The sequence below is a fragment of the Dermacentor albipictus genome, chromosome 1 (assembly GCF_038994185.2).
Source record: "Dermacentor albipictus isolate Rhodes 1998 colony chromosome 1, USDA_Dalb.pri_finalv2, whole genome shotgun sequence".
Classification (NCBI taxonomy): domain Eukaryota; kingdom Metazoa; phylum Arthropoda; class Arachnida; order Ixodida; family Ixodidae; genus Dermacentor; species Dermacentor albipictus.
This window is the reverse complement of record NC_091821.1, coordinates 162153379-162174039: the sequence shown is the minus strand read 5'-3', so window position 1 is coordinate 162174039 and position 20661 is coordinate 162153379. Positions and strand designations below refer to the sequence as shown.

Sequence of the window (20661 nt, the reverse complement as noted above, 5' to 3'; positions counted from 1 at the left end):
TAGGTGTTGCAACGTTGACGTCGATGAATGGTCGTAGATTTACGAACGGGTCAGCCTACTGAAGAGGGGGGATAACACGCTTATGCTGGCTAACATAACATTATACCCAAAAGAAACTGCACGGGTGTGTGGTTCGAGACTTATGAAAAAGAGATTACAAGTTGGAGCCAATGCAAACAGAAGCTTCGACATTTTTTAGACAAGCCCATCGGCCGCCCACGTGCTGCTAAGTAGGACCTTGGGGCCCTGGCAAAGACGTCCACTGAATTTTATACTTGGCTTAGATCCAGGGCGTCCTGGCTCTTTGCCGCAAGGGGGATAACAACATGGCAGAGACAGAAAAGGTCAGGCCACGTTTTAAAAGGCATCGCGGCGTCTTGTTTACAAGAACATAACAAGGGCCGTATAACGTACAATCATTCCAATATGTTTATATTCTAATCTCCTGATGTCAAATTTGCCTATTCGCCGACGCAAGCATCGGGCGGTCGCCCGCAGGGTTGTCTGAACAAACCAGTCAAATGCTCCCCTCGTTCATAGGAGGTCATTTTTCTTTGCTTGAAAAACGAATAACATTGCCTGCACTGAGCGGCTTGTCTTATCTAATTGGCTCACAAGAGGCGATGAGCATGCTCAAGTGGAGAGAGATTCGATGGGGCCGAGCCACTGCACTAAATATCGATCACCGGATGAAGAGGGTGGTGCCGGCGTCTGCGATTGGTCCGCTATTGTGGTGGCTTGCGGTGGCTCGTCGACAATCACGGCGGCATGCAACGGAAGCTTAAGAACGACGCTAGAATGGATCCTCAGCAAAGACGAGTTGGCAGAACGAGGTCGTAAACCTCTCAAAAGTTCTCTAGAACGTTACATGACCAAACAAAAGGTTTTATTATACCCAAATAAACCCATGCTCTCCGGCAGGGGCGAGTAGCCAGTGCTGGATCGATCAGCGGCAGCCATCTTTTATTCCTTTCGGTATGGGCCAGCCTGCGGCTATTCAGAAGAAAATTTAGTTTTGTTTGGCATATTAATGCATCTCTAACGCGTACGCATCGCTTATACACCGTAAGGTTTTGCGGCTTTGTGACGTCGCGTGAGAAGCAGGTGAAATGGGTGCAGCCCGAAACTTTTGACCAATAGCCGAGGGCTAATGGCAAAAAGGCATCGAATCAGAAATAACTATTTTTGTTTTTTTCGGTCAAATTGTGCATAATCAGTGAGAACACATCATATCAGATGGGAAGGAATCGTAGTTTTCGTGACGTCGCGTGACAGACAGGTGAAGTGGGGGTGGTCCAAAAATGTTTTCCACCAATCGCGGTGGGCTGATTGCAGAAGTGGAATACAAAAGTTTGGAATAGTTTCACGTTATAGCGCCACAACAGTCAAAAGGATTCTTAACGAATGTCGATACCTTGCAGACGCGAAGAGCCACCGCATAGTTCAGCAGTTCACGCATCTACCCAACACCCCTGCTTTATCGACGTGCGAAGACCTTTGTCTTCCGCGTGCGCCCACTTCCTCTGAGCACGTCGTACGTATAGTCCGGCGAGAAATTGAAGCAGTGTCTCTTTCCACAACAGTGACGCAGTGCTTCAATCGAGCCATTCAATAGGTCATTCGCCAAGCAAATGCCAATGTGGATCTGCCGTCGATCTGCTCCGGCGACCATCCTGACTTCGCTTCGTCTGCAGTCTCTGTCCGTGTTGACCGAAGCCAGTATGGTCCCTACCCGAGCTACCGCGAACCGGTTGAATGGCGCTCACATGATGACAGACTGATCTGCTTCTATTGTGTGCGTGTGAGCCACATTTCTTGCCACTGCCGAAGTTGCTGCTCGGCCCACTCTCAACCAATCTTTCCTGTCTACGACACTCCTCTCTGAATACTCTCCTGCCTGGACGCTCCACCGAGATCGAGAATACACCTGACAACGCACGATTCACTGCCACTAGCCACTCACCATCACCACACAGTCACCACTCTCATTCGCCCCAACTGCGTCTCTACTCGTCCCCAGCTTACCGTTGCCACTCTCCGACAAGAAACGAACTGGGGCAGCTCCTGGAAGTGACGCTTCTATAGCACTCCACCCTGAAATTCTCTACTGACCCTGCCTACTGGTCAGAACATTCTGGACGTGGACGTGAATGGTTTGCCCAATACAGCACTCATCGACACTGGAGCGCAAATTTCCATGGTTGCAGAGCTTCGAACGCGCTTGAAAAAAACACTTACTCCTGCTCCGACTCGAATGCTCCAGGTCTCCGACGGTGGAACTCCGGCTGTGCTTAGAATGCGTGCTGCACGTGTCAGTGTCATGCCGCCACAAGTCCGTTTTGTTTAGTGCGCCTCGAACGCTGCCGTTATGACGTGATCCTTCGACTCGACTTTTCGATCACCCTTTCCGCTCTGATTGATGGTTCAGTCTGTGTTGTACAACTTGACCTACCCCTTTCCATTCATCTTCCTTTTCTATTTCAAGCCGCAACACAGCTTTGTTCTGTGCATTTTATTCGTCTCCCACCTCAAGCAGTAACCTGCACCACTGTTTTAGCCTGTCCACCTGTACCTGGCCGAGACTATGTCCTTACTCCCCGACTTACATTGTGTTGGAGCATGACTCAAATGTTATGGCCATAACCAAGACCAGGCTACATAAGGATGTGAGTGGTGCCGAGGTCACATCCCCTGGGCATTCGTTCGTGAGAAGAGACCTGGAAGGTCGACGGGGTGGTGTAGCATTCTTGTTAAAGAGGTTACTGTATATTATACTAGAGACTGGGAGAGCGATGGAAACCGTCTGGATCAAAATCAAGTTAAGTGAACGTCACGTCTTTATTCGCTGTATTTACAAGGCTCCCAACTCACCTGTGGATGTTATCTTTCACTTAAGAAAATTTATGGAGTGAAACATTCATCAAGGCATGTTTCACTCCATAAATTATGGAGTGAAACATGCAAAATATTATACAAAATAAAAGAAAACAAAATATTATACTTTCGGTTTATTTTAACTTGGTCGGCACTGACTGACCGACACTTTCTCTGGGGCAGATAGTCTCGATATTCCAACAGATGTTGGAGCATGCTTTCTGTTTAGTTCTGACCCAAGTAACGACAGATTATACAAGAATCTGTGAGACTAAGTAGTAAATACTTGATTGAATTTTTATGTCAAATTCTTTAAGATCCATATCTAGAAATAGGTAATACTGAGCATGGTCTTTCGAACCATAATATGGTGCAAATATTGCAAAGATTAGCGCATGAATCTTATCTATGAGCCACTCATAAACATTTTTAAAATCTTTCTCTGCTAGTGATCGTATGTTGGACTTTTTAGGGCATCCATTCGATCATTTCTTTTTCTCTTTGAGTCGAATGCTAGTACAGAGAATTTATGTGATTACTATTTGGTAATGGTCATGGATTGTATTAAAAACTACATACCAAAAGGCTATAATAGAATTAAAAGGATAAACCTTTGGATTAGAAGGACACTTGCACGTATAAAGCGAAGATTGACATGAAAACGTGGGGTCTGTTCGAGCTCCGATAAGACGACCTCAATTCAACGCGTAAGCCAACACTTGAAATGCCTTATAAGAGAATATAAATACAACTTTTATAAGGTGACACTAGTGATGTTTTTTAGGGAGGCACCTTTTAGAAGTATTTCCGTTATGTCAACCCATCCACAAAACAGCTATCCTCGGAATCCAGCGGCACTGCTGAAACGCAAGATGATCATTTAAAAAAATTAAATTATGGGGTTTTTACGTGCCAAAACCACTTTCTGATTATGAGGCACGACTTAGGGGAGGACTCCTGAAATTTCGACCACCTGGGGTTCTTTAACGTGCCCCTAAATCTAACTACACAGGTGTTTTCGGATTTCGCCACCATCGAAATGCGGCCGCTGCAGCCGGGATTCGATCCCGTGACCTCGTGCTCAACAGCCCAACACCATAGCCACTGAGCAACCACGGTGGGTGCTGATCATTTTAATTCTTACTTTATATCCGTTTTCACTAAAGATAATGGTCATGTACTTCATGTTGTCAACACGCCCACTAGACCACCTATTTCAGACATTGAAATCCATGAACAAGGCCTTTTAAATATCTTGCTGAATACTGATGTTAAGAAGAGCCCTGGTACTGACGGCAATCCAAATGAGTTTTTATGTAGATATGCAGAATGTAACTCTAAATAACTAAAATTTTCAGTCCTCTGGTGATAGTGGTTTCTTCCCGGTATCAGGGAAACGCACAAAAATTTTACTAACACACAAAATTGGCAGTGCCAATTTGTGTATTGTGCCAATAATTTGTGCCTAAAACAACTTGCCGCAGGTGGGAAATGATCCCACAACCTTCGCATTTCGCATGCGATGCTCTACCAATTGAGCTACCGCGGCGCCGTTTCCCCATCCGCTCTTTCCGGAATTCCGCTCTTTCCGCTGGAGATAAGGTACGACAAGTGAAGGCTACGATGCGTACATTATGTCCGTCGACGTGTTAGAAAACAGCACCAAGGCCACAGTTAGAAGGGTGTGTGGAGGCAACAACAGGAAGAGCAGGGTCGAACATATGAAGCAATTGGATGGAGGAAAGTTGACCTTGCAGAAGCTAGCGTGGCAGTGCCACTCCAAATAAAAGGTTGGCCTTTCCGAAGCAGGACTCACATTGGTTCCACTACGCCAGCAAGATTTGGCACAAATGGAGCATAATACTCCACCAATCCAAGAAATGAACACAGGCTTGCAATTTCCGTCGGTGCAGGGGCACTACAACGTAAAACTATCCCAAACTTTTGTATTCCAATTCTGCAATCAGTCCACCGCGATTGGTCAAACACTTTTTTGGACCACCGCCACTTCACCTGTCTGTCACGCGACGTCACGAAAACCGCGTAGCTGAAAACCGCGTGTACACACTGATTATGCATAATTTGACTGAACAAAACAAAAATGGTTATTTTTGATTCGAGGCTTTTTGCCATTAGCCCTCGGCTATTAGTCAAAAGTTTTCGGGCTGCACCCACATCACCTGCCTCTCACGCGACATCACAAAACCGCAAGAACTCACCGCGTCAAAGTGACGCGTACGCGTTAAAGATGCATATGCCTAACAAAACTGAATTTTCTTCTGAATAACCGCAGGCTGTCCCGTTCCGAAAGGATTAAAAGATAGCTGCCGCCTATCGCTCCGGCACTGGCTACTCGCCCCTGCCGGAGAGTATGGGTTTATTTGCGTGTAATAAGACTTTTTGTGTGGCCGTGTAACGTTTTCGAGAACTTTCGGAACGTTTACGGCCTCGTTCTGCCAACTCTTCTTTGTTGAGTATCCATTTTAGTGTCATTCTTAAGCTTCCGTTGCATGCCGCCGCAATTGTTGTCGAGCCACGGCAAGCTAAGTAAGAGAAAGCGGACCAATCGCAGACGCCGGCACCACCCTCTTCATCTGGTTATCAATATTCAGTGCAGTGGCTCGGCCTCATCGAATGCCTCTCCACTTGAGCATTCTCCTCGCCTCTTGTGAGCCAATTAGATAAGACAAGCCACTCAGTGCAGGCAATGTTATTCGTTTTTCAAGCAAACAAAAGTGACCTCCTATGAACGAGGGGAGCATTTGATTGGTTTGTTCAGAAAACCCTGCAGGTGACCGTCCGATGCTTGCGTCGGCGGTTACGCAAATTTGACGTCAGGAGATTTGAATAAAAACATATTGGAATAGTTTTACGTTATACGGCCCCATTAGTGTTCATGATAGCACCTAGCTTTTCTGCAAGTTAGAAGGATAGTTCTTGCAGGAAAGATTCACATTCATCGTTGAGCTTGATGCCAGCAGCTTTAATTTCACACAATACAACAGAGGCAAAGTTCGCGAGATGCTATTCCATGCTTTTGCTAAACACGATGATGCCCTCTATTTAACATAACTCTCCGGAACAGCCCTTAAGAATCTGGGACATCACTTGTTGAAAAGTTGCAGGCGCTCGTACCGATCCAAAGTCCATTCATTCGAACCGATAGAGCCCTTCGTGATTGATGAAGGAAGTCGAGTCACGGCTTTCCGGATGCAGCAGCAACCGAGGGTATGCCGATGCGAGGTCACACTTGAAGAAGTGCGTGGCTCCAGGGAGACTGTGCAGCAGTGCCTTTGTGTGAGGAAGAAGAAAGGCATCTGCGCCAATTGTTTTGTTTCAATCGCGAAAACCGACGCAGAGTCGAATTCCGCCAGCTTTCTTTTTGACAACAACAATGGGGGACAGCCTCTGTGACGCCCTAATGTTTTCGATAACATCTAATTCTTCAAGAAAGCCCGCGAAACGCGACAAAGTGCCACGTGTCTAGTTGCGTAGCCCGTTTTCGCGGGCTTTCGCGGGCTTCTTTCAGGCTTGCGAAACACTTTAATGTAGCCCGTATTGAGCAACTGGAAGCTTGATTTTAAGGATGATGTACAGTTTTCTCATTTGCACCTTTGCTCTGATTATAATATTTCTTGACGTTCATTAATTCATAATAACAAATTATGTATTTAGGCAAAATATAAAAATAGTCTGACTTACTTCAAGCAATGGCTTGGGGTACCTTGTTTATATCCAGCTACGTGGCACTTGCGTATGTATTAATTTTGGCATAAGTTAAGTGATGTATATACTACATGTGAATGCGTTTGGCATTTCTCTAAGACACCGCATGAGCAGTTGCAAATGCAGACGAGCTTTTGACATGGACTGCCAAGGTGTTCGAAAAGCTTCAGCGTAGTGCACGCACCTAGACACATTCCCTTTTTGAGATTTCGACACATGTGTGCTTACGGTAGTGGCAGCGACGTTCACTCGTTGACGAAAAGAGTGACTCCTCAGTTGAGGTGGCTGCCTTCACTCAGTACACATGGCAAGGGCATGCCTTTCAGTGGCGCCGAGTCGTTCATTTAAGGTGGAACGAGGCATGCTTCTTGCTAGCCATGAAAGCTACCGAAGGCGAACCAGAAATAAAAGCACATTTAGGACCGAGACGAGATAGGACCCGACATGGCGCTCGCTTATCTGTACTGACGCAAGTCGAAAAACAAAATACAGCATTGGGGCCGAAACAAAAGCAGATAATAAAAACTTATCAGGTGCGAGAATTTGGCTTTACGTTGATTAAGGACACAAATTTTTCTTGCCATGATTCACTTAGTCGATCGTTGCTTTTGGCTCCCAGCGAAAATCAGACAAGAGAGTCAAAGAAAGACTCTAATAGGACATACTGAATAAATGCAAAAACTTCACTCAGTAGAGTACTAAATATACAAATTTCTAAAGTATCAGACTAGAATACTAGATTCTGAAAATTTATTTCGTTGGATTCAAAATATTTTCAAAGTACTGTAGACATATAGAAACAGCACAAATGTTTGGATTCTCGAAGTGCTTCATATTGTCAAACAACTACAAAAGGCCGAATTGACAAAAGCCTTTGTTGGCTTTCAGAAAGAGCTGCCTTTCAAAACCTGCGTTAGACAGCCTGCCCCTCTTCTTTTTTTATATATAGCCGCCGACGAAGAGTTGACGGAATTGTCGTCGGATGGTCTAATGGACCTTGAGCTTTTTTTATTATTATTAACTGCGCAGAAAATGAAGTTTTGCTAATAAAGAGTTCGCTATACCAAAGTGTTGTCAAAATAAACACTAAACAGGACACCGAAATAGACAGACAAAAATAAATGCTCAAAAATTTTCACGATTCCGTTGAATAAAAGAAACTAATACTGTATGTGTATGGAGTTTGAGCGTACATTTGATAGCGTGGCTGCTACAGCACGTAGTTTCATTTTGTGCGAGCGCATATATGATTCTGTATTCATTACACCTTAATTTTATTTGTGGGTACTTCGTTTTCTTTTTAAACTTACAAAGGTAGTTCATCTCTACTAAGATACTTGTTTAGAAATTCTTGTCGACTTTCGCTGTTTTGCTTCAACGTAGTTACAATATTTTTGTTACATATGATGCGTACTTCTGAGTTCCATTGGAACTTGTATGACATGTGCTTCTATTGCATTTACTATGTATAGAATACCGCATACTTGGTCCAACATGGCCGCAGTATATAGCACAGAAAGAAAATCTTAGAACTCCACATAAAGTTACAGATATTATGTATGTCAAGCACAATGCCGACTCAGGACCTATGGTAAGGATGAGCGTTATCTACTCACGCTGAAATAGTTCAATGCACAGCAACAACACATAAAAGTTCAACAACGCAGAAAAATTATCGAAAATTTCAGTTGAACAACATGTATCAGCCTAAAGCAGATCAAATGTCAATGACAAGAAAGCCGACACGATGTTATCATCTAAAACAAAAGTCGCAGTTTCTCCCGAAAGGCAATCCATCGATTGCGATAGCAAAATAGTGGACTGCTATACGAAGTAAGGCTAGTAGATTTATCGGCCGTGTAAGGTTGGAAACATTCGCTTACAAACTGAATTAACAAGCATGGTGTCAGCGCGCACAAGTAAACATGAACACATCACATTCGATCAGCGCGGATACTCGCTGTCAAAACGCTGGTGGGAGCAAGCGCGGCAGCAGTAGCCAGCGACGTGACCTTCGTTTGGTATACTGCTTCAACGCAAGAGCGGCGAGAACCGCACGCGCAGAAGTATGAGCCCTCTGCAGATCCCTTTCAAGATAAGCGCGCACGACTGTGCAAAGTACGCGCTTGTTGGGGGAGTTGAAGCCGCCCCCACCTCCCTCCCACACTGCCTTCCCGCTTTCCTCCGTATATGGCGCGAGGTTGAGCCACGATCGTCAGTTTCCCTTGCTCTCCGTCGCGAAATGCGCAGTTGCTGTCAGAGTACAACGCTGCCCACCCCCACCCTCCCTCCCGTCCTCCCACGGCCTTTCGAGCAATGGAAGACTTGCTCTTTGCTTTCCTCCTTCGCGCGCGCCAGATTGAGCCGCGATTTCTCGTTTACCTTGCGTGCTTTCACTCGCACATTCAGCATGCAGCGCATGGCGACGGTATTATCGCCCGTGGACTTGATACGAAACATCACGGCGATGCCGAAGGCCCCGGGAAGAATGCGCCTGGAGTGTCCATATAATTGCTACCGCAAAAAAATTATGCAAGGAAAGGTGAGGCGTATAAACTTCACACAAGAGAAGTCGACAACGCGAACACGTGTTGTCCACGTGTTGTCCACTTCTCTTTTCTTGTGTCCTGTCTGCACGCCTCACATTTTCTTGCATAATGAATCCTTATCAATTAGCTCAGCTTTCTGTCGTTCTACGCAAAAAAAATACGGCTCTGGAATAGCGCCATTCACAAATAACTAATAAGGTCACCGTTCCCAATAAATCGTGTAAAGTTGTTACAGGTCATATCCGTTTATAGAAACGACCTCTACCAACGTCTGACCAGTTCCTTGAATGACAATGGACACCTGTCTAAGAAGTCAAGACGACTACGAAGTGTCCACCAATATTGCCCAAATCGTGGGAATTTGATGACGATGTGCGCTACAGAAGCGTCCTGAGTGCCACAATGTCTAGTGAACGTCGACTGACCAACATAACTGCAAGGTCTCAGAATATGCATAAGATTCTCTGGTCCAGCGTTGATCACTCTTCTATTTGAAGCGAGGTAACCGCATATCCAGGCTCCTTGCACGCAAAAAAAAAGGAAAACGCGTCGCCATAATCTCCGTTTCAAAGAGCAACATCATGCACAATCCAAACATGTAGCGCACAGTAAAACACCACAAAAGGAAAAGGTACTATTTGTAGCACCTGTTTAGGTAGTCTATTTGGTAGGTAGTCTGCTTTGTCCGTGTTTATCAGGCGCTACGTATCTGAAGTGAAGACGCACCAACTCGCCCAAACCCCTGTATACGCATGCAGAGGCGTGGCAATATCTGCAATGTGGTGTGAACGCTACAGAAAAAAAAAACATTCCAGTTGCTACACTTCCTGTACACGTCAGAGACCAACCCTAGTCTCGATGTGCACCTCCGCAATGAATCAGAACCCGCAATGTTCTCTCGCGTCTTATTTCCCTGTTTTCATCTCTCAACCTCCCTGGTTCCTGTGTAGCGCAGCAAATCGGACCAGCTTCTGGTTGATCTCCCTGCATTTCGTTTTTCCCTTCGTTGCATCTTTCTCTCTCTCTCAGGAGACGCTGTCTCTAAAACGAAGCATGACAAGTGTGCTCAACGACACGGCAACCTTGTGCTTGAGAAAAAATTCTGAAAGGCTGGGGTACTTCATTATAGATATATCGGTCGCTACTGTCTTACTCAAGGGAGGTTCGATAACTCGTCCCTCGCAGCGGCACTCTCGCTGTTGGCTGCTGGCGAATGGTGGAACGAGAAGGCGCCGTCTTGTGCCGGACCGTGTTACTCCTTTCCATGCAGAGCTCGCCGTCTGGCCCTGCGCGGTCGTGTCAAAGCGGCTGCCGTCATCCATCTTAAATATAGATGACGGCGTTCCTGCTTTTTGTGCTCCGATTTTGGGACATACGAAACCACATTGGCTCATGCTGATTGTTGGTTAATGTCGGTAGGAGTCATGACTAAAGTACTCGACAAGGCTGTGCATCAGGCAACAATGCTATGCAATCTGACAACTGGGGTTGAAGTACTTTGAAAAGTATCTTGAGACAGTGTCGAAGACTGTGCCAAAAAGTATTTCAGTTACAGTACTACATAGTGCTTTGCAAAAGTGTTAATAAAGTATCGACATACTCAGAATAATAATAATAATATTTGGGGTTTTACGTGCCAAAACCACTTTCTGATTATGAGGCACGCCGTAGTGGAGGGCTCCGGAAATTTTGACCACCTGGGGTTCTTTAACGTGCGCCTAAATCTAAGCACACGGGTGTTTTCGCATTTCGCCCCCATCGAAATGCGGCCGCCGTGGCCGGGATTCGATCCCGCGACCTCGTGCTCAGCAGCCCAACACCATAGCCACTGAGCAACCACGACGGGTATACTCAGAATAATCAAAGTACAATATTTTGGGTAAAAAGAAAGGGGGTTAAGTGAGGAACCCGATTTTTTATTAATCGTATCATAAGAAGCCAACGAACTAAGACACCAAGGCGTAGTGCGAAGACGTGGGATCATTCCCCACCTGCGCCAAGTTCTTTTTTCATCTACTTTCATTTCCATTAATTTATAATTTCTTTGGTTCATTTAGTAAGTACAAGTAATTTCCCCTATGTTATCCTTGGTGTCTTTGTTGGTTGGCTTCTTACGATAGTATTTTGGGTAGGGTATTTCAAGGATACGTAATAGTCTGGCGTCATGTAACCTTTGCCTTATGCTGGCCACCTAGTGCAGTTGTGTTCAACCTCTGGCGCAGAATTAGCAGATTGCACTTTCTTCACTTTTTCCCCTTTACATCTCCTAAATAGTACTTTACTTACTTTATTTCTGTGTAATTCATCATGGCCAGGTCCACAGAAAAGTGGCGGTTATCAAATGACTGATAATTCATTTTTTTATATTACTTCCTTATTAAATAACGTAGAGAAGAACGTTGTTTGCATAAGAACAATCTACTCCCTTTAGCAAGTACAGTCGGCATCATTCTTAACCAGAACATGCCTTAAATGACATTTGGTTCTCTTGCAGTGGGTGCTGGACATGTTTGGTTGGGGTATGTTGAATAGCGCTAGCTTACTGCGTCTTTCTTCTAAATTATTCAGTGTTAGCTCCTCAGAGTCCACGTTTAATAAAGTTAGGTCGGTGTATATGTGGGGTTTCAATGGTCGGTGCAAGTCTCACGGCGGCTGTACAGTCACGGACAGATACCAAAACCTAAACAAAAGATCCACATCGGGGTAAGAAAGGGAGATTTTTCTTAAAGGAACTACATTTGAAACTATTCGTGTAGCCAAATATACCGTATATAGGAAACCGGGGGCAATTCCTTTCGTATCTAATGAGATAAGGTTTCTTTTTCATCTTTATTTTTGCATTTTCGCGTTAGCAGTTCATTCGTCCATGGCTGTGCCTGCACACAACAGCAAGACTAACCCAAGCTTGTTTAAAAATATGTCTACGGTTCCCTCGATCATACATTTGTGTGTGGCTGATGGTGCTGTTAAGGGAGAACATTACTGTATAGAAACCGATATATTCATAGAATTGTTACTTGCGGGTTACACGCACTTCAAATTACAAAGAAATGATGTAGGCTCCCTTTTACAGTAAGTCCGGATTTCGAAACATATGTGTCAAGAAAAGGACGCTTTTTTTCGCAGCAAAAGGAGGCAGCCGAAATGAAAGGAGAGTTTTATCTGTTCGTGCTTGCAGTTTTTCGCAATGCATCTTCCCTCCAAGCTACGCCGCAAGCCGATTCAATTTCACCATCACTGCGAAAACTACTATGGTTTCTGTGGTCGTATTGCAGTTTTCCGGGTAGATGCATGAAAGTCAAACAACTTTCTACCCTGTTGTCTTTATATCTGAGAAACCCGCAGACCGTACGCTTCTGGGATAAAAGTAGCAGCGATACGTAGGAAAAAGGCCGTTTTCCCTCAAGAATAATATTTTGAGTGGCGGCATGTGGAAGTGGGAGCATGTGGCTAACATTTGTTCTGCAATAGGCTGCTTTGGCTCGACCTTTTTCCTCGTCTTCCACCGCTGATCCGGAGCGCAAGGGGTGTGAGCACGACCAGACCGGCGCACACATGTCCTCTCGCAATCTCACTCGGCAAATCTCTGAGCGGTGTGACGAAAGGGCAAGCACGCGGACAGCCAGTCGTGTTCTGGTTTACTACGCAGTGTAAAAGCATAATGTTATGACATAACCACGTTAAAATAATATATACCTTATATCAACTACTGCAAGAATTCCCATTAAATATAAATATCACTTTCCGCGGAAAGCTGCTTATAGCGCATATTTATAGTCCCTACGGGGGACTAGCCGGGTGGCGCAGGGTCTACCCTGCGTCTTCTTTGGACCTAATAAAGTTGTTTTACTCACTCACGTATTTATAGTATTCCCAGTTTTCACTATCAAATCCCGCCGTAATTAACGAGCTACATGCTAAGGTGTATTACCGCACGCCAGCCCTCACACGTATTGCACGTCTCCCAAGATTAAGTCACAAATATAGGTCACCTGGTATACCTGCCCCGTATTCGCGATCCATTAGTTCTTCCATAAGTGTAACGTTAAGCGCAATACAATCATGAACGTCCACCAACTAGCCCCGTTCATTGCTTTACTAAATCGCGACTTGCATCAGGGGCACCGATTTCTCCTAGGGTATTCGCCCTACTACCCTTTCTGAAATATGAGGAGTCTTCACTCGAATTGCCATCCTATCACGCAAATGTACTTTCCAGTTGCGTCGGCAAAGTGGTAGAAATGATTAGTTTTTCTCACAATAAATGTTACCTCGAGCGCTTCAACATCTATCCTGACGCCATGACGGGATTTCAGCGGCTTCGCCTTTCATCGACAACATTATTAAGTTCGTTACATGTGTTCAAGGAAAAAAGAACTATCAATCGCTTATCAAAGTGTATTTTTCTGGATGTCAAAGGTGCATACTAGAAGGCCGCGCATGAATACTTCCTAAGCTCACACGTGTTGGTCGGATGTGTCAATGGATAGAGGATTTTTCGGCCTCGAGGTGCTTCTTGCAGACCGAGTACGGCCCGCACTAGTAGCACTACATCTGCCGTGGAATCCGGAGTAGTCTGATGTTGAGCCTTATATTCATCCTCACCTTCATAGGTCTTGCTGAATATATACCGCGTATAGCTGATCTCTCAATAAACGCTGGTATTTGCCTCTGGCTCTTTGCGGCGACTCGCCCCCAGCTGCAGGCAAGGTTTTAGCGGGCGGCAACAGTGACGGCATCTTATCTCCGAAAGCAAGGCCTAAGTACGTCTACCAAAAACAGGGCTCGTTCATTCTCCTCACGCCTGAGCCTGTGTAGTTTCATAAGTTGCCAAGCTGTGTTCTTTGTTAAGACGCATCGCTTCTCCATTCTCATCATAAATCGCAACATCTCGTGGAGCCTAGATTCGCAGGTTCCACGCGTCAATTCCAGCGCTCCCCCTTTGCAGTGTTTGTTTTCATCGTCATCCGTACGGATTACGTGCAAACCGTACAAAACAGCATTTTTTATCAGCTATACTCTAAGTAGCTCTCTTAGACGTGTAAGCACGCTGATTTAGGCATTTGCACAGGGAAAATCTGGCGGTCATAACCGAACGATAAGGATTTTTTGTTATAAATAGTACATTGTAATTTAGCAAACTAATATTCTTAATATTGTTGTGCCATTACCACAAGCCCGGATTCCGAATCTGCAAGATGCAGAATTTATCCTGCGAGCGCCCAAATTCTCCCTTGAAAAGGCAAGATGCTGAGCCGTCAGGCAGCGGTGTCCTGCGGGAGAAGCCTCGGCGAGCAGCGTGTTCGGACGTGTCAGCGTGTGCCAGACAGCCCGGCGCCGCACCTCCCTTTGCCTGGAGGTCACCGCGCGCGCGAACTTTGAACCGGGTGGCCAGCGCGGTCGCTGGTTGGACCCCTCGGACGACCGTCGTGTGCTGACTTTGTATTGGGCCGTTTGAGTGACAATGGTTCCTCGGGGATTATAAAAGCAGCGACGCGCTGCCTGAAAAACAGGATCCGCCGACCCACCGGGAGACAGTGTCGCTCCCGACTGGGGTGAGATGTGTCACGCGTTTTCGCCGGACGTCGCCGTGCGAGAACAGTCGCGTTTGTTGTGAGCACTCGGCCCCAGTGCCGACCCGTTCATGTCCTGTATGATAACCTGTATATAATGTATAAAGTCCCTTTTGTTATTCTCATCGACGCCAGGCTCGGAGTCTTCGCTACCAACGCTCTGTCACGAAACGGGTGAAGAGCGCTACGGGACCACAAAGTCGTAATCGTGGTGCAGCGGTACAAAGTTCGTAACACTGGATGGCAGCTACAGGATTGACCGGCATCAGCTACCTCGGCGCGGTGAGTGCCTGAAGTTTACCTCAAACACCAGACTTTCTCTGACACAGGTTATAGTAGCTTAGGGAAGGATTTGGTGTTGCATTGTGATAACCTTGTGTGTTTCAAGCCTAGTAAGAGTGTTTTGAAAACCAGGGGATGCTGAGGGGGTAAAACGGGGCAGTGTGTGAAATACTTGCATATGTCTTACTAGTAGTGTTATAGTAGCGTACGGCAGGTATATTCAAAAAGGGTAAACAGCAGGAGGACAGTGTGAACGATGGAGAAGTACAAGGTCAAGGAACTTCTCCAAATTTGTGAGGAGTTGGGCATTGAGTTGGGCTCAACTAAAAGAAAGAATGCGATCCTTGAGGTCATGAGGACTGGGGACGTAACGGCTGAGGAAGCCGCAGAGGCCTGGGCGGATATCAATGAACGTCGGGAAAGGGAGGAGAAGGAACGTTGCGAGGAGGAAAGGAAAGAGAAGGAGCGACGTGAGCACGAGCTTAAAATGAAAGAGTTGGAAACCCGAAATAGATCGCCGGCGCCTAGTCTCACTTCTAACGTTCCAAGAATACGCGATCAACTTCCACCCTTTGTCGTCGGAGAGGATATGGCCAAATACCTCGTGAAATTTGAGCACGTGGGCGAACGGAATAGCATTGAGCGATCCCTTTGGGCACAGAATCTGTTAGCCTTGCTTCCTGGGGAGGCATCAGACGTAATAACTTGCTTATCGAAAGAGGCGTTCGAGAGCTACAGTGATGTGAAGGAAGCGCTACTGCGGAAGTACAAATTGTCGCCCGAAGCTTTCCGGCAGAGGTTCCGGTATGCAAAAAAGGGCAAGGAGTCGAATGTTGACTTCGCGTTTCGTCTAAAAGCCGACCTGGTGGAATGGCTGAAGGGCGAAGAGGTTTACGACGACCGCGACAAAATTGTCGAATGCATCGCGTTGGAGCAGTTCTACCGTTGCATTGATGAGGATGTCCGGCTCTGGCTGCAAGATAGGCTAAAGGAGGTTAAGCTAAACAAGGCAGCAGAGTTAGCGGAAGAGTATTACACCCGCCGCAGCTTGCACAGCAAGGCAGTGCGCGTAGAAAAAGCAGATAGGAGAGATGGGTTTTCCGGGAGGTCCGACGAACGGAAGCAAATCACGCGTCGCGAGTTTCGGGACGACGAATCCCTTACCAAAGAAACTGCAAGGGAAGGACAGAATGCATCTCAGAATGATGACGATGGTCCGAAACAGCGAAACGAAATGACGCGTTCTTTTGAAAAACGGAAACCGTTAACCTGCTACAATTGCAAAAAGCAAGGGCACATCGCTGCAAGCTGCCCAGAGAGAATTGCTTTTGCAACGATACAGGAAACTCACAAGAACATACGTCTATTGGAGCCCTATGTGCAGGAAATTAAGGTAAACGGCAAGAAGTGCCGAGCACTGCGGGACTCTGCAGCAACTATGGACGTTGTTCACCCGTCTTTCGTCTCCTCGAGTGATTTTACGGGAGAGTGCGCTAGGATACGGCAAGTGGCCGAGGAGAGGAGTGTCTGTTTACCGATCGCAACGGTTGTCATTGAAGGAGAGTTTGGGAAACTTAACACAGAGGCCGCTGTGTCTGCCGCCCTCCCGGAGCGATTTCCCTACCTCTTCTCAAATAACTCGGAGCAGCTGCTGAAGGATCAGGGCAAATCATTCTTTGCTGACGTGGCGTACATGGCGCTCACGCGATCCAAAGCGCGCCCGCTGTCGAGGGAACTTGACTTAGCGTCGGTGAGCGAACAGCGGTGCGGTACAGGGACCGATCAGGGTAACTTGAGTGGCGAGCAGTCACGGGTGAGGCAGAGCTCGGAGGCTGGCCTAGGCGAGCGGGTCCTGGAGGTGAGTGGGAGTGACGCGTGCAGTGCTAGCCGCGATATAGACGCGACGCCGCAATTAGGCGACGCGGGCTCCACACTCGCTCCGGTTTCCGCCAGCTGGCAGGAGCAGGCTGCAGTTGAAAGAGAAAGTCTGATTCGCGAGCAACAGGAAGACTGTTCATTAGCCGATCTGAGGAAGAGCGTCAAACGGGGAGTGAAAAAAAAGAGGGTTTCATTTGGCAAAGAATCTGGCTTATTGTACCGCCGCTACACGGATAAGCAGGGTCGCAAATATAAGCAGCTTCGGATTCCGCGAAAATATCGCCGGGAAAAATGAATGACCTCATTTGCTTCCTCAGTGGTATGTTTTCGGTCCAAGTGATTTCAAGGGGACCATTCCATTTGTAATTATTATTGCTGATTAATAATTGTTTCTATTTTGTTGAGTTGTTAATTTGAAAACTGGTTGTTTCAGCCTTGTGTACTAGATCGTACACCTGCCTCTTGTTGCAGCGGGAGAAAAAGGGGGATAGCAATTTAGTTAGGTTGATTTGGATTATGGCCTTGTCTGGTGTTTGACGGGAGACAGAGGGCACTTGTTCGTGTTGGGTGTTGCCTTTTGCCGGTCGGTTTTGCAAGCTGCAGAACGACCAACCGGGACCAGTGGCGAGAAGCAAGGTCTTAGGAACGACCCGAGCGGAGCTGGTCGAGGTACCTTGGCGACAACGTGGTGAGCAGAGCTCCTGTCCTGGAGAGTCGGACCTGGGCACGTGAAGTTACCTGGCGTCCCGACACTGGACGTGAACTTGGACGAGCCTGACGAACGTGCGCGCCTGGCATCCGAGCCACGTGGAGGCAGCTCGTCTTCCCGGCGCCTTATCTGAGGGCGGGGATGCTGTTGTGCCATTACCACAAGCCCGGATTCCGAATCTGCAAGATGCAGAATTTATGCTGCGATCGCCCAAATTCTCCCTTGAAAAGGCAAGATGCTGAGCCGTCAGGCAGCGGTGTCCTGCGGGAGAAGCCTCGGCGAGCAGCGTGTTCGGACGTGTCAGCGTGTGCCAGACAGCCCGGCGCCGCACCTCCCTTTGCCTGGAGGTCACCGCGCGCGCGAACTTTGAACCGGGTGGCCAGCGCGGTCGCTGGTTGGACCCCTCGGACGACCGTCGTGTGCTGACTTTGTATTGGGCCGTTTGAGTGACAATGGTTCCTCGGGGATTATAAAAGCAGCGACGCGCTGCCTGAAAAACAGGATCCGCCGACCCACCGGGAGACAGTGTCGCTCCCGACTGGGGTGAGATGTGTCACGCGTTTTCGCCGGACGTCGCCGTGCGAGAACAGTCGCGTTTGTTGTGAGCACTCGGCCCCAGTGCCGACCCGTTCATGTCCTGTATGATAACCTGTATATAATGTATAAAGTCCCTTTTGTTATTCTCATCGACGCCAGGCTCGGAGTCTTCGCTACCAACGCTCTGTCACGAAACGGGTGACGAGCGCTACGGGACCACAAAGTCGTAATCGTGGTGCAGCGGTACAAAGTTCGTAACAATATATGCAGTTCTGAATATATGCAGAAATTAAATTAGAAAAAAAAACATTAAGTCTGGTATGGAGCACATGCACAGGGATGACAAGCGGCAAATCTTGGAGAAAAGTGACATATAATACTGACCATAAAAAAAAAATGTCGCTCCGGCGTCGTCGCCAGTAGCGACGCCGCTGGAGCCGCAGAGTCTGGCCTAGTCTGAACCGGCTCACAAAGGTGAAAGCGAAAGCGAAAGCTACGCGCACATAGCACCAGTCGTTCGTACTTGTCAGCGAGGCTTTCCACATTTCCTTTCCGAACTCCCTCTATCTTGCCGCGGAGGCGCGAAAAGTGGTCACAGTTCTAGGAGAAAAACGAGGTGCAGCGGAGGGAGCGTGGGGGAAGCAGCTGCCATACGTTCAGACTGAGCGTCACCGGCAGTGCAACGGCTCCGGCCTAACGCTACATGCGCGTACGAAAAGCTCATATGCGGATGTAGGTGTGTGTGTGAAGGTAAGTGCGGGGGACCTTGACGCTGCAGTGTAGATCCAAGCGTTGTGCCGTTGTGGGGCGATAACGCGGCGGCCGCATGGTTCCCTGCTGGGTCGGTATTTTTTTTTTTCCGCTTTGTGCAGTCATTCGATGCGTGGAGCGCGCCGAACGTTTCATGTTGCCGACGTCACCACTATTTTAGCGATCGGTTTGTTTCAGATTGACCATAGGTCAGCAATATAATCACAACTCACTCATACTCGCTCACAAAATGTCTTTTTAGCTTAAGACTCACTCGGACTCAAACTTACCAAAATTCTATTCAGCCTGGATCACTCGGACTCACCAAAATTATACTAGCCCAGGTTCATTCAGGCCGAAAATTGCGGGTGAGTCAGAAACTGCCATCGCTTGCTGCAAGCGGGCATGTCACGCGTTTTCTTTCTCTTTTTTTTGTAATATTTCGCGGGCTTTCTTTAGGAAGCAGAAAAAATTATCACGTGATAAGTAGGAAGTCAGAAGTTGCGCAAGTAGATGTTTCCTAGAATGCTCTAGAATTTTCTCATGAAAACTTCTGCCTTCAATTTAATACTAACTCAGTTGTTTCATTATTCTTGCGTATTTACGCAATTAAGTGGAATGCAAAAATACTATGACTTGCTCCATACAGTAGTCAACAACATGAATTTGGGCATGTCCTTCTAGAGTACTTTGGCATATTTTTAAGCGTTGGCCAAAATTAGCTGGAACACTATGAGCCAGTGCGTATGTATATGCATCCTGTGAGATACAGACAGACGCGAAACCGTGGGAGGTTAGGGCAGGAAAGCTTCCCTTTAAAGCTGAAATTGGTGAACGACACCTCAGGTTAGAGGAAGAAATTCAAATGCCGCCTTCGGAAGGACCTTGTTGATCTGCAAGCTGAGATATCGCATCGCCCCTTTGCTTGGCGTCTGCTCCGAGGTCGCCGTACGTGAACATCATCTAGATAGACAAGAACGAAAAACGAGCTCCGCTTCTGCCAGCAGCGGTCATCTGTATTCTTCTACCCAAAAACATGCACCCTGAATACAAAAAAGCAAGGCGAAAAGCACGTGTACAACATATTAGAACAATGTATGAAAATAATCCCACGTGCAACGCAATATACACAGACGCAGCCGCGTATTCGAACGTGCACTCGAACGCCAGTGATGCCCAAATGAGCATCAGAAAGTACGCAGTGGCCATCGTCGACACGAAAGCACAGCAACAATTTGCGGCTTCCGTTAGGGCAGGTACTCCCGCGGCTGCCGAAACTTTCGCCGTGACAATGGCCCTCGCTCACGCGGAACGCACGCAAAAGAGCGTCACCATAATAACAGATTCACAAGAAGCATGTAGCCCTTTTCTCAAGGGCCACGTGACCAAAACATGTCACTCAATAATACCGACGAAATTCGCCCATCATCACCGGATCCTATGGTGTCCAGGTCATACAGGCCTTGAGGGGAACGAACTGGCCGATTCGCTAGCCCGAGGTATTATTAACCGGGCCGACTCGACTGGGACGGTCCCAGGTAGCCACTGTAATGACCCCAATCCAACGAATGCCCGGAAGATTCTCGCTCATCAGCGTGCAACGAGAAAAAAGTACCCTCCCCCTCACCCACAACTCAGTGGAGAGGAAGCCGCCAGCTGGCGCAATATTCAGACTGGGGTATTCCCCCACCTTAAATTACAGAATACCATGTTCCGCACTCGCTACAGGCCCGACTGCCCATGGTGCGGAGGCATACCAACACTACAACACATTACTTGGGAT

General features: G+C 47.2%; 1 protein-coding gene across 2 annotated transcripts in view; it reads left to right on the top strand.

Annotated features, from left to right (window-relative positions):
- Nucleotides 1–20661, top strand: part of LOC135911360 (solute carrier family 23 member 1-like) — a 189421-nt gene that overhangs the window by 13655 nt on the left and 155105 nt on the right. Inside the window, exon 1 of one of the 2 annotated variants that reach the window (XM_065443615.1) lies at nt 3888–3991. The exons of the other annotated variant lie outside the window; for it this stretch is intronic. The gene's annotated coding sequence lies outside the window, so the exon portion shown is untranslated. Of the gene's footprint in view, nt 1–3887; nt 3992–20661 lie in introns of those variants that run through there. 2 annotated transcript variants of the gene reach the window in all.